Here is a 15,119-nt window from a genome sequence, read left to right as displayed (position 1 = left end):
GCTTTTGTTTGCTTTAGTTCACTTTCCTTTTTCTAATTTATTAATTAGAAAGAAGCTAGAAGTAGAAGTTAGGTTATTTTCAATATTTCTTTTTTAATATATACATTTACAGCTGCAAATTTCCCTTTAATTGTCTTTTTCTGTCCTTTAACTTTAATCTATATGTGTGTTTGAATCTAAAGTGGGTCTCTGGTAGATAGTGTGTATGTATATACAGACACACAAACATACATATATATTTAATCTTGGCCTTTTAATTGGATGTTTAATCCATTTACATTTAATGTAATTATCAGTAATGTAGGATTTACATCTGCCGTTTTGTTATGGTCTTCTAGTTGCTTTATGTGTTTTTTACCCTCTGTTCCTACATTAATACCTTCTTCTGTGAGTTAAATAAGTATTTTCTAGTGTATCATTTTAATTCCCTTCCTTTCTCTTTTACTATATATTCATTATTTTTTAGTGCTTTTCCTGGGGATTACAATGAACATGTTAACTTAAAAGAATCTGGTTCAAGTTAATACCAACTTTATGTTGGAGAGGATGTGGTGAAAAGGGAACCCTCATATGCTCTTGGTGGTAATGTAAATTGATGCAGCCACTATGGAAAACAGTATAGAAATTCCTCAAAAAATTAAGACTAGAACTACCATATAATCCAGCTATTCCACTTCTGGGTATCTATCTGGTTGAATATGGAAATGCTAATTCAAAAAGATATATGCACCACATGTTCATTGCAGCATTATTTACAATAGCCAAGAGATGGAAATAACCTAAGTGCCCATTGATGGAAGAATGGATAAAGAGATGTTATACACACACACACATACACACACACACACACCAGAAGACAGAATACTACTTAGCCATAGAAAAGATGAAATCTTGCCTTTTGTGACAACCCAGATAGACCTGGAGGGTATTATGCTAAGTGAAATAAGTCAGACAAAGAAAGACAAATATCATGATTTCACTCATATGTGGGGAAAAAAATGAACAACAACAACAACAAAAACAAACACATGGATACAAAAGGCAGATTAGTGTTTACTGGAGGGGAAGGGGGATTGGGGAAGGGCAAAATGTATAAAGGGGGTCAACTGTATGGTGATGGGTAAAAACTAAACGTTTCCTGGTGAGCATGCTGTAGTGTATACAGAAGTCAAATTACAGTGTTGTACCCATGAAACTTATATAATGTTATAAATCAATGTCACCTCAATAAAAAACTACCAATTTAATTTTAATAGTATACAAAAATTAGTATCCACTATTGCTCTACTCCTTGCCCACTCCTTTCTGCTATGATTATCTATGCAAATTATATTGTTATATGTTATAAGTCCATCAACACATTTTTATAATTCTTGCTTACGTAGTTATCTTCTAAATCAACTAGAAGAAAAGTGTTAAAAACAAAAATACGTTTATACTGTTTTCACATATACTTGTATGGTTACTTTTACCAGTGCTTTTAATTTCTTCATATGGTTTTGAGTTTCTGTCTACAATTCTTTCATTTGAGCCTGAAGTACTCGCTTTAGTATTTCTTTCAGAGAATGTATGCTAGCCAAAAATTCTTTCAGTTTAAAAAATACCTGGTAATATCTTAATTTCTTTCTCATTTTTGAAGGATGTTTTACAGGACATAAAATTCTTGGTTGGCATTCTTTTTTTTTTAAATTGTATAGCTACTTTATTTATTTATTTATTTATTTTTTGGCTGTGTTGGGTCTTCAGTTCGCGCGAGGGCTTTCTCCAGTTGCGGCAAGTGGGGGCCACTCTTCATCGCGGTGCGGGGACCGCTCTTCATCGCGGTGCGCGGGCCTTTCACCATCGCGGCCCCTTCCCATTGCGGGGCACAGGCTCTAGACGCGCAGGCTCAGTAGTTGTGGCTCACGGGCTCAGCTGCTCCGTGGCATGTGGGATCTTCCCAGACCAGGGCTCGAACCCGTGTCCCCTGCATTAGCAGGCAGATTCTCAACCACTGAGCCACCAGGGAAGCCCAGTTGGCATTCTTTTTGTTTCAGCACTTTAAATATGTTATCCCACTGCCTTCTGACCTCCATGGTATCTGATGAGGAGTCAGCATTTAATCTTAATTTTGATCTCTTGTTATGATGAGTCAATTTTCTCTTGATGCTTTAAAGATTCTGTTTTAGTCTTGAGTGTTCAATAGGTTGACTATAATGTATCTAGGTGTAGATCTTTTACATTTATTCTCCTTGGAGTTCATTGATCTTGGATGTGTAGATTAATTTTTGTCATCAAATTTGATATATTCTTGGACATTATTTGTTCATATATTCTTCTTGTTCCTTTCTCCCTTGTTTTCTTCCAGGGTTTCCATTATGCATATGTTGGTACATTTGATAGTATCCCACAGGTCTCTGAGGCTCTGTTCCTTTTTCTTTATTATTTTTCTTTATATTTCTCAGACTGGATAATCACAATTGATGTCTCCTCAAGTTACTGATTCTCACTTTTACCAGGTCAAATCTGTTGAGCCCCTCCAGTGAATTTTTTTTTTTAAACTTTGGGTTTTTATTTATTTATTTATTTATGGCTGTGTTGGGTCTTCGTTTCTGTGCGAGGACTTTCTCTAGTTGCGGCAAGTGGGGGCCACTCTTCATTGCGGTGTGCAGGTCTCTCACTATCGCGGCCTCTCTTGTTGCGGAGCACAGGCTCCAGACGCGCAGGCTCAGTAGTTGTGGCTCACGGGCCTAGTTGCTCCACGGCATGTGGGACCTTCCCAGACCAGGGCTCGAACCCGTATCCCCTGCATTGGCAGGCAGATTCTCAACCACTGCGCCACCAGGGAAGCCCCCCTCTAGTGAATTTTTGATTTCAGTTATTGTACTTTTCAACTCCAAAATTTCTACTTAGTTATTTTTTGTAACTTTTATCTATTTATATTATCTATTTGATGAAACATTGTTTTCATACTTTTAATTCTTTGAGTATAGCTTCCTTTAGTTCTTAGAAAATATTTATAATAGCTGATTTAATGTCTTTGGCTAGTAAGTTCAACATTTGGTCTTCTTCAGGGATAGGTTTTATTGACTGCTTTTTTTCCTTTGTGGGCCATACTTCCCTGGTTGTGTGCATGTGTCTTTTTTTAACTGGACAGTTCAAATATAATAATGTGGCAACCTAGAAATCAGGTTCTCCTCTCTCAGCAGGGCTTGTTGGTTTTTTGTTATTACTATTTGTTTGTTTAGTGACTTTTCTTGACTAATTCTGTAGTCTGTATTCTTTGCATGTGTGGCCACTGGAATCTCTGCTGTATTAATTTAGAGGTCAGTTATTGATTGGACAGAGATTTTCTTGAATGCTTTGAACAAAAAGTCTACCACTCTTTGCTGAGGGGCTGTCTTGCACACACCTTCAATACATTGGCCATCAGTTTACAATTCTCCTTAAGTCTTTAGTTCCTATTTGCACAGAGCCTTGATGTTAGTTAGAGGAGAGAGTTTAGGTCTTTCTCAGATCCTTCCTGGGCATGCCTACAGATTGATATATATGTGTGTGGCCTTCTAGAAATATTTTGGGAGTTTCCAAAGTCCACTATGGACATAACATACCCAGATTTTCCTTTTCAGTTTTTTGGCAAGCCTCTTGTTTGCCTCAACTAGTATTGCTGTCTTACATCACTGCAGTGTTAAACCATTGCCACTGATTGTTTTTTTTTCTTTTTTTAAATAAATTTATTTATTTATTTTTGGCTGCATTGGGTCTTTGTTTCTGTGCGTGGGCTTTCTCTAGTTGCAGCAAGTGGGGGCTACTCTTCATTGTGGTGCGCAGGCTTCTCACTGCAGTGGCTTCTCTTGTTGCGGAGCATGGGCTCTAGGTGCTCGTGCTTCAGTAGTTGTGGCACGTGGCCTCAACAGTTGTGGCTCATGGGCTCTAGAGCACAGGCTCAGTAGCTGTGGTGCATGGGCTTAGTTGCTCCATGGCATGTGGGATCTTCCTGGACCAGGGCTCGAACCCATGTCCCCTGCATTAGCAGGCAGATTCTTAACCACTGTGCCACCAGGGAAGCCCCCACTGATTGTTATTTATTTATTTATTTAACATTTTTATTGGAGTATAATTGCTTTACAATGGTCTGTTAGTTTCTGCTTTATGACAAAGTGAATCAGCTATACATATACATATATCCCCACATCTTCTCACTCTTGCATCTCCCTCCCACCCTCCCTATCCCACCCCTCTAGGTGGTCACAAAGCACCGAGCTGATCTCCCTGTGCTATGTGGCTGCTTCCCACTTGCTATCTATTTTACATTTGGTAGTATATATAAGTACATGCCACTCCAAAGGTCTTAGGTATAGGGTTTTATTACTGATTGAGATCTGAGTCAGATCAAGCCCTGTGAATGGACCTTCTCCAGAGAGCTATCAGGAAAAATAGTGACAGTTTTCTAGGGATGTTGCTTTTTGGAGAGATCCAACCCCTCTCTGTCCCTTCTAGTGGCTACTAGGGTGCTGTTTTTCACAGATATCATGGCTTTGAGGCTACTGGGTTTTTTAAGGGTCACCACAAAGCTGGGCAAAAGGGGATGAGAATATAGCAAGTTAAAACTCTACAAAGCTTATTTACCTGGTTTCAGCCATTTTTCTTCAATAAGTACTCCCCAGATTGTTGCAAGCTTTTGGTTAATTTCCAGTTTTGAAAAAGGTGAATTGGACAATTTTTTCAGTGTTTTGTTTCTTTTCTGAAGTAGATTTTTGAAGGTGCTTACTCCACCACTCTAGAAGTGCTTTTCCTTTTCCTAACATTTGCATGCAAACTCAGGTGGAAGAAGGTAGAAATGCATGTAAATACATCATCTTGAAATGGCTAAATTGATTTTTTAATAATTGAACCTCTATATTACTATTCCTCCTGTAATATACTGGCCTCAACACATCTCACACAGGCAAATTATTTTATAATCATGTCTCAAGGTTTGTGAACATAACCTTAAAATCTGGAGTTCTAGCTTAAAAAAGAACACATCTCATGACTAATCTAGTGACTTTGAATTTTGGAGAGAATACAAACTGGTGGATGGCAATGCATCCATATGCCTTATTTTTAAAGGATACCAGGTAAAAGATACAAATATTTTTCTCTCTTGACAGTTCCCTTAAATATATACAGACATTGTCGTTAATGTTCATTTTTTTTTAAATTAAAAAAAAATTTTTTTTAAAGTTAATTAATTTATTTTTTATATTTATTTTTGGCTGTGTTGGGTCTTCGCTTCTGTGCGAGGGCTTTCTCCAGTTGTGGCAAGTGGGGGCCACTCTTCATCGCGGTGCGCGGGCCTCTCACTATCGCGGCCTCTCTTGTTGTGGAGCACAGGCTCCAGACGCGCAGGCTCAGTAGTTGTGGCTCACGGGCCCAGTCGCTCCGCGGCATGTGGGATCCTCCCAGACCAGGGCTCGAACCCGTGTCCCCTGCCTTGGCAGGCAGATTCTCAACCACTGCGCCACCAGGGAAGCCCAATGTTCGTTTTTATAAGTGGACAAACTGAAGCATTAAATTTATGGTTCAGACCAGAATAATTTATAACCTATAGTTAGCTAAGAACCATTAATCTTTGAGCCTTTGTTCATCTTACTTAGTTTAGGTGAATGAACCAAAAAGGATTTAATGAGTAGTAAAGTTGGACCCAGAGCTTTGCTACACCTTTATAGGAATGCAAAAAATGAGACCTAGAGGCCCCTTTCTCTGCTGTCATTAAAAAATCTCCCAACGCGTTGCTTTTCTTATTTCCCATACTCTGCAAAAGATTCTGTATAGGAAAAAGCTGTTTAACTCATGGAGGAAAACTCTACCTAGTATTTACAAATAAACCCTTGACTGAAAGCATAATGAAAACATCAATTTTCAGTTGGCAGATGAAATAAAAGTTCTATTTTAGACATTTTTTTCTTATTTTTTTTCAAGTGTGCAGCTGAAATTATGATGGTAGTTTCACATTTCTGTAATCTATTTTTTTTCTTTTTTTATATTGGGCCTGTTTAGGTCCCCAAACCCAGAACACCAATTTTATTTTCATTTGATTCTTCTTTTCTTTGAAAACTACAAATTAAATCCCTTTATATTATTCCAAAAACAGGCTTCCTTTCTTTTCTCCATCCCTGGTTTCTCAAATAATTGCTCCTTTGTGAAGAACCGAACAATAGCAAACCACTGGTAATCTGTTGTTGGTTTAAGTCCTATATTTAACCAGCAAGTTGTTTAATCAGAAACATAATCTGACCTATTGGGTAACCAAATTTTGTTTAATATATCTGAGAATAGTATATCTCAATTTCTAACTGAGACATTCTCATCTAGTTTTCCATGGACAACAGAGACTTTTTAGTACAAAACAAGATATACCAAAATTATATCATTTGATAAAATTTGAAAGTGGAAAATTAAAAGTTTAACCAATATTTTGTTTTTATTTTTATCATTCCACAGAAGGTTTTTGTGTGGTTGCTTTTTCTCCTTTTTTTTTCATTTTCTTTGAGACATTATTCTCAGATGTACATTTTGGGATATGATTATGATTATACAATATTGTGTTTCAGATTTGGATACTTTGTGGGTTGTTTCTAGAGCCACTGTCTTTTAGAGTAATTTCAAAATGGAAATAAAAATGCCAGAGGATTGAAACTGAGAGATAGGAGGCCAGTTCAATGCAGCCGGTCCTCAGTAACCTTCACATCTTAACTTCTCTGAGTCTCCCTCTTATTCTAGTAAGTCACTTCAGATCTTGATCAGCTGGTTGGATCACCTTTACAGCATTTTCTGTGAGATGGTTGCCCTACACTGGATTGGGAATCACGATCCTTAGGTCCTCATCCTGCCTTGTTATTAACCAGGGTGACCTGGGGTCAAGTTATTTATTCTTTCTGAACCTCAGGTTTCTTCATCTATAGAATGAAGCAGAGTGTGTGGCAGGGAAAGAGCTGGGTTCAGTGAGCTTTAAGTATATTATTCTATGACTCAAAAGAAATATTTCTAGTTATGCAATAAAAGCCTTAATTCCCCAGTGCCTTTGACTTTTCCCAATTTCCTTGATAATCATCCTCTGTCTATATATATATATGTGTGTGTGTGTGTATGTGTCTTTCTGTCTTCTGTATTCTAGCTAGTTAACATTTATTGAGTGGTAACTATGAGGCAGATACTGTTGTAACTACTTTATATTTATTAGCTCATTATTCCTCGCAACAAGAATCCAAGCTATATATCATGTAAATGGGGCTCAGAGAGATTAAATAAGTTGTTCAAGATCACTCTGATAGCAAGTAGCTTAACTCAAGATTTAAACTCAAATAGCCAGGTACCAGAATCATGTTCTTAACTGCTGCATTGTATCACTTTTGTGTAAGAATCCTATGCTACATCTTAATACAGCTTCAAATTATTATCTTTTTATTCTTTGCCTTTCACTATAAAATTATATAAAATATTATTCCTCACTCACTGTTCTTTCTTTCCTCCAAATACTCATTCCTCAAAACCTTGCAAGCTGACCTTCATTCCCATTTTTAAGAGTTGTAACACCTAATTCAGTACCTCTTTCTCCTCCACATTCTGTTGTTATTTTCTCTGACAGTACCTGGTTTTTACTTTTGTTCTGCCTATCAACCACAAATGCCTTCCTCTCTTCTCTACTTCAGATACACACAGGCATATTTGGGACCTTGTCATCATTTCTTTTTGCCACTAAAATGTGGTCTGCACTTTCTGGCCTTTATATCTCTGCTGGCTTGGTTCTATCTGCCTGGAATTCCAAGTTGTATTTGTTCTCCAAGACTTTGAAAAATGCTATTTTCTCCATGAAGCCTTTGTGATCCATCCAACAGGATGTTCTCTCTTCTAAAATCATATAACATTTGATATAACCCTCACTAATGGCATTTATTTTCTACCATGCATTATAATTCTGCTGGCATGGATTGAGTTCCTACTATGAGCCAGAGATACTGGGAATACAAAGATGAATAAGGCACAATATTAATTTTCAAGAGGTTTTGAGGATGGTGGAGGAGACACTCATTTGAATATTCAACATGGAGATGTGGGACAGGAGGGAGAAGGGACTATGCCAGGTAGGGGTACTGAAACTGAAGCTTCCCTGCAAATATGCCTCTGTGGGAGGGTTTCCTGGAGAGACTAATGGACCCCAGTTAATCATCATGTTCTGTAACTGTGTAGAGGACCCTTCTTTCTTTGGGAAAATTTCTGGCAGAGACACTCAAGGCTTATTGTAATCATTTAGGAAAGTAACTGTTATATTTTCCAGGTGGGAGCACTTAACACTTGAGAGGGAATTAAGACACTGATGAACTTAGATCTGGGTAGGATTGAAGGAAATGGTAGATGGGAGCCTGGAGTGAGCAGAAAGACCATTAAGGGAATTGGTCAAGCTTGCATTTAAGAATGATAGTTATATTATAAAGGTAATATATAATGGTATAATTATAATTGTAATAATGGCTAATACTAACTGCGGAATTCCAGCACCATTATAGACTCTTGAAGTCTTGCAGTACTAACTCATTTATACCTATTAACATTTCCACAGGATAGATACTATTAACATCCCCATTTTACAGGTAAGAAAACTGAGGCCCAGAAAATTTAGGTCATGGGTAGAATGGTTTCCTTTTAAGTTGCACAGAATCCTAGAATGAAAACTTGCCTTGCTCATTGTGAGAATTTTGGTAAAAGTCTTGCCCAAATTTTCATTGTTAATAAGTGGCAGAGCAGATAAAGGGAAATGAGTCAAGGGGAACAAAGTTTTAGTTATGCAAGAGGTATAAGTTCTGGAGATCTAAGGTACAGTAGTATGAATATAGTTGATAATACTGTATTGTATACTTGAAACTTGCTAAAGGCTATATATCTCAAGTGTTCTCACTCCACACACAGAAAATAACTATGTAAGGTGATAGATATGTTAATTAGCTTGATTGTGGTGATTCTTTCACAGTGTATGGATATATCAAAATATCAAATTGTATACCTTAAATATGTACATTTTTTGTCAATTGTATCTTAATAAAGGTAGGGAAAAATGGTGGAACTTGGATTAAAACACTGTAATTCTCAGGGACCAGCTAAGTCACCTGATAGGAGCATGCTCAGGGACCTGGCAGAAGCCACACACAACTGCACCCCTGGTAAAAGGCCTGCCAACTGCAGACTTGACTGCAGATCCAGCAACAGCTATAAGACCTGGGCCTTGCTTGACCACAGTTCTGGGGGCAGTCCCATTAATCCAGGGACCCAGCAGGAAAAGGTCTTTCAAAACCAGTCTGTAAAGACTGGAGGAGGTGTCTGCTCTTATGCATAGACACCAATGCAAGACTACATGGATCATGAAGAATGAGGCAAACAAACATAACACCATCAAAGGAAACTAATAAAGCTCCAGTAACCAACCCTAAAGAAATGGAGAGCCATGAACTGCTAACAAAGAATTCAAAATAATCATCTTAAAATCCCTAATGAGCTACAGGAGAACACAGACAAGTGAACAAAATTAGGAAAACAATACACGGACAAAACGAGAAGGTTAGCAAAGAAATAGAAACTGTTAAAAAGACCAAAAAGAAATCCTGGAGCTGAATAATACAATGACTGAACCAAAAAATTCAATAGAGAACTTCATTAACAAACTTGATCATGCAGAGGAAAGAATCAGCAAACTCAAAGACAAGTAATTTGAAATTATCCAATTAGAGGAATAAAAATAATAAAAAAGAGGGAAGAACGCCTACATGACCTATGAGACAAAAGGAAAAGAACTAGTATATGCATTATGGGAGTCCCAGAAGGGGCAGAGAATAAGGAAGTGGCAGAAAGCTTATTTAAAGAAATAATATCAGAAAACTTTCCAAATCTGCAGAGGGAAATGAACATCCAGATTCATGATGCCCAAAGAACCCCAAATAGACTGGACTTCAAGAGATTTTCACTGAGACGTATTATAATCAAATTCTCAAAAGTCAAAGACAAAGAGAGAATTTTGAAAGCAGCAAGAGAAAAACAATGCATCACATAGAAAGGGGCCCCATAAGACTAACAGCAGATTTCTCAGCAGGAACTTTGTTTGGTTTCTTGAAAAGATAAACAAAGTTGACAATCCTTTAGCTAGACTAAGAAGAGACTCTAATAAGATAGTAAAAGAAAGAGGATACATTACAACTAATACCACAGAAATACAGAGACTACTAGGAACAATTGTATGCTAATGAATTGGATAACCTAGAAGAAACAGAAAATTTTAACAGACGAATAATGAGTAAGGTGATTGAATCAGTGATCAAAAACTTGCCAACAAGGAAAAACCCAGGACCAGGTGACTTCACTGGTGAATTCTACCAAACATTTAAAGGAGAATTAACACCAACCCTTCTCAAACTTCCAAAACAATAGAAAAGTAGGGTTCACTTCCGAACTCATTTTATTAAGCCAGCATTACCCTCATACCAAAGCCAAACAAGGACACTACAGGAAAAGAAAATTACATGACAATATCCCTGAAGAACATAGACATAAAAATCCTCAATAAAATACTAGCAAACCAAGTTCAATAGCACATTAGCATGATCAAGTGGGATTTGTCCCTGGGATACAGGGCTGGTTCACCATCTGCAAATCAGTAAATGTGATACACCACATTAACAGAGTGAAATTTAAAATCATATGATCACCTCAAAGGTGCAGAAAATGCTTTTGCAAAATTCAACATCCTTTCATGATAAAAACTCTCAAAACCTTAGGTATAGAAGGTATGTATCTCAACATAATAAACGTCATTAAGACAAGCCTACAGCTAACATCATATTCAACAGTGAAAAACTGAAAGCTCTACCTGTAAAATTAGGAGCAAGATAAGAATGCTCATTCTTGCCACTTTTATTCAGTATAGTGCTGGAAGTCCTAGCCAGAGAAATTAGGCAAGAAAAAGAAATGAGGCATCCAAATTGGAAAGGAAGAAGTAAAATTGTCTGTTTGCAGATGATATGATCCTATATATAGAAAACTCCAAAGACTACCAAAAAACTGTTAGAACTGATAAAAGAATTCAGTACATTTGCAAGATATACAATCAACATACAAAAATCGTTTGTGTTTCTATACACTATCAATGGAATATCCAAAAAAGAAACTAAGAAAACGATCCTAGGGAACTCCCTGGTGGTCCAGTGGTTAGGACTTGGTGTTTTCACTGTGGGGGCCTGGGTTCAATCCCTGATTGGGGAACTAAGGTAGCACAAGTCACGTTGTGTGGAAAGAAAGAAAGAAAGAAAGGAAGGAAGGAAGGAAGGAAAGAAGGAAAGAAGGAAAGAAAAGAAAAGAAAAGAATCCCATTTAAAACAGAGTCAAATAAAATAGAATACTTAGAAATGTATTTAACTGAGGAAGTGAAAAATCTGTATACTGAAAACTACAAAACATTGATGAAAGAAATTGAAAAAGACACAAATAAATGGAAGGATACTCTGCTCATGAAGTGGAATTAATATTGTTAAAATGTCCACACTACCCAAATCAGTCTACAGGTTCAATGCAATCCATGTCAAAATTCCAATAGCATTTTTCATAGAAATAGGAAAAACAATTCTAAAATTTATATGGAGCCACAAAAGATCCTGAATAGTCAAAGCAATCTTGAGCAAAAAGAACAAAGCTGGAGGCATCACACTTCCTGATTTCAAACTATATTATGAAGCTATAGTAATCAAAACAGTATGATATTGGCAAACGAACAGATACATAGATCAATGGAAGAGACTAGAGAGCCCAGAAATAAACACATGCATATATGGTCAATTCATTTTAGACAAGGGTGCCAAGAATATACAGTGGGGGAAGTATAGTCTCTTCAATAAATGGTGCTGGGAAAACTGGACAGCCACATGCAAAATAATAAAACTAGATCCCCATCTTAATACCATATACAAAAATCAACTTAAAATAAAGACTTAAATGTAAGACTTGATACTGTAAAACTAGTAGGAGAAAACATAGGGGAAAACCTATTTGATATTGGTATGGATGATGATTTTTCGGATATGATCCCCAAAACATACATAACAAAAGCAAAAATAAACAAGTCTGATTGCATCACACTAAAAAGCTTCTGCACAGCAAAGGAAACAACAGAATGAAGAGACAACCTATGAAATGGGAGAAAATATTTGCAAACCATACATCTGGTATGTAATTAATTTCCAATATATATAGGAAACTCAAATACCTCAATAGCCCAAAACCAAATAACCTGATTTAAAAATGGGCAAAGGATCTGAACAGACATTTCTCAAAAGAAGATATATTAATGGCCAATAGTTATATTAAACAGTGCTTAACATCACTAATCATCAGGGAAATTCAAATCAAAACCACAGTGAGATGTCAGCTCATACCTGTTAGGATGGCTTTTATCAAAAAGTCAAGAGATGACAAGTGTTGCCCATGATGTGGAGAAAAGGAAACCCTTGAATGCTGTTGATGGGAATGTAAATTGGTACAGCTATAATGGAAAACAGCATGTAGGTTCATCAAAAAATTAAAAATAGAAATACCATATGATCCAGCAGTCCCACCTCTGGCTATATCTCCAAAGGAAATGCAGTATGGAAACAACCTAAGTGTCCACTGACTGATGAATGAATAAAGAAAATGGGAGACACACACACAATGGGATATTATTCAGCATTTAAGAAGAAGGAAATCCTGCTATTTGTGACAACATGGATGAACCTGGAGGACATTATACTAAGTAAAATAAACCAGACAAAGAGACACAAATACTGCATGATCTCACTTACATGTGGACTCTAAAAAAGCTGAACTCATAGAAGCACAGAGCAGAATGGTAGTTTCCAGGGACTGGATGGTGGGACAAATAAGATGGTCAAAGGGTATAAAGTTTCAGTTATAGAGGATAAATGAGTTCTGGGAATCTAATATGTAGGATGGTGACTATAGTTAATAATTCTGTATTGTATACCTGAAATTTTCTGAGAGAGTTGACCTTAAGTATTTTCATCTCACACACACACACATACACACACACACACGCACACACACACAAAAGGTAACTATGTGAGATGATGTAAATGTTAATTAGCTTGATTGTGGTAATCATTTGACAATGTATATGTAAATCAAAGCATCACATGTAAACCTTAAATAAATATTATTATTATTATTATTATTTTTTTAAGATTTATTTATTGATTGATTGATTGCTATGTTGGGTCTTCGTTTCTGTGCTAGGGCTTTCTCTAGTTGCGGCAAGCGGGGGCCACTCTTCATCGCGGTGCGTGGGCCTCTCACTATCGTGGCCTCTCGTTGCGGAGCATAGGCTCCAGACGCGCAGGCTCAGTAGTTGTGGCTCACGGGCCCAGCTGCTCCGCGGCATGTGGGATCTTCCCAGACCAGGGCTCGAACCCGTGTCCCCTGCATTGGCAGGCAGACTCTCAACCACTGCGCCACCAGGGAAGCCCAATTTTTATTTGTCAATTATACTTCAATAAAGCTGATAAAAATGAGCTCTGTAATTCTCACTCTAGAGCCCCTGCTCCTTACTGCTCTGTTTCCTATATTGTTTTGGATTTTTCCTGCTGCTGGTGAAATGAGGGAACCCTTGCTACATAGCCATAAGCTTTTATTCCTCTCTGGTTAGAATGCATTGGCAGGTGAGGGAGAAATGTGAAATTTTGGGAGGCAGAGAAACGAGAACAAGGGTTCAGGGATAGCCCCTTTAAGGAAGTATTAGGATCAGGCTGGCCCCTAGTTTGGGTTCCCCCATCACTATGAGTCTCAGTTACTGGCATAAGGAGGCCATTTCCTAAGAACTGCTGGGATTTCAGGCTCCACTAGCACCATGTTTTTCTTCAAGTCATTGTGACTCATCCTCCAGTGATGGAGACATAACAGAGTGAATGATGCCTGGAATTCTTCATTCCTGAGTGAGAAAATCCTATTCTCTCCACTTATGCAAGCATAACTTGTTTTGAGGACAAGGAACAAAGCTCATAGCTAGCCTGGACCTATACTGGGATTTTCTGAAGGGATGGAAAGAGTGCCAAGCCCCAAAGTCTCCATCCCATCCACATCCTGAATGTCCCACTGCTCCCATACTGCCACATACATGCCCCTGCTTCATCTTTATCTTTTAACAAATTATCTTTCTCCACTATGAGGTTTAGATACCTCATGCTGCACTAGCTCATTTGGCTTATTGGAGTAAGAGCTGCCGAAAGAGCTGGATACCCATTTTAAAAAATTTTATTTTATTGAAGTATAGTTGATTTACAATGTTGCATTAATTTCTTCTGTACAACAAAGTGATTCAGTTATACATGTATATACATTCTTTTTCATATTCTTTTCCATTATGGTTTATCACAGGATATTGAATATAGTTCCCTGTGCTATACAGTAGGACTCTGTTGTCCATTCTATATATAATAGTTTGCATCTGCTAATCCCAAACTCCCAATCCATCCCTCCCCACTGCCCTCCCCCTTGGCAACCATGAGTCTGTTTCTCTTTCATAGATAAGTTCATTTGTGTCATATTTTAGATTCCACATATAAGTGATAGCATATGATATTTGTGCTTCTCTTTCTGACTTAGTTCACTTCGTATGATAGTCTCTATGTCCATCCATGTTACTACAAATGGCATTATTTCATTCTTTTTTTATGGCTAGGTATATTCCATTGTATATATGTACCACATCTTCTTTATCCATTCCTCTGTTGAAGGACATTTAGGTTGTTTCCATGTCTTGGCTATTGTGAATAGTGCTGCTATGAACATAGGGGTGTATGTATCTTTTTGAATTATAATTTGTCTGGATATATGCCCAAGAGCTGGGTACTCTTGACCCCTGCCTTTCCCCCTACCTTGTTCATTTTAGTCCTCATTCCAGAATGGCCCTGAAGGCTCTAGGAGCTTTGGTGTTCACCTCTCTCCAGGTGACTCCTAGAGGTGACTTCTAGGATGGGCAAGAGATATTCTCTCTGCTTTCTTTCTGTCTTTTTTGTTTAGAACACACACATTTCCAGCTCTCTCAGTTCTTATTGTGGGCATTACTT

General features: G+C 37.5%; 1 protein-coding gene and 1 long non-coding RNA gene across 2 annotated transcripts in view; one reads left to right on the top strand and one right to left on the bottom strand.

The window, feature by feature from the left end:
• The window catches only part of SH2D1B (SH2 domain containing 1B), a 333,978-nt gene that overhangs the window by 209,551 nt on the left and 109,308 nt on the right, over positions 1–15,119 (bottom strand). The window lies entirely within an intron of this gene.
• LOC309636020 lies at positions 4,223–13,222 on the top strand. The gene is made up of 2 exons (XR_014249187.1): positions 4,223–5,159; positions 5,495–13,222. It is a non-coding gene; the product is annotated as an uncharacterized lncRNA (long non-coding RNA).

This window comes from Balaenoptera borealis, assembly GCF_965194805.1.
Source record: "Balaenoptera borealis genome assembly, chromosome: 1".
In the NCBI taxonomy this organism is placed as follows: domain Eukaryota; kingdom Metazoa; phylum Chordata; class Mammalia; order Artiodactyla; family Balaenopteridae; genus Balaenoptera; species Balaenoptera borealis.
Note: the sequence above shows the minus strand (reverse complement) of the source record. Positions and strands in the feature narration are given on the sequence as shown.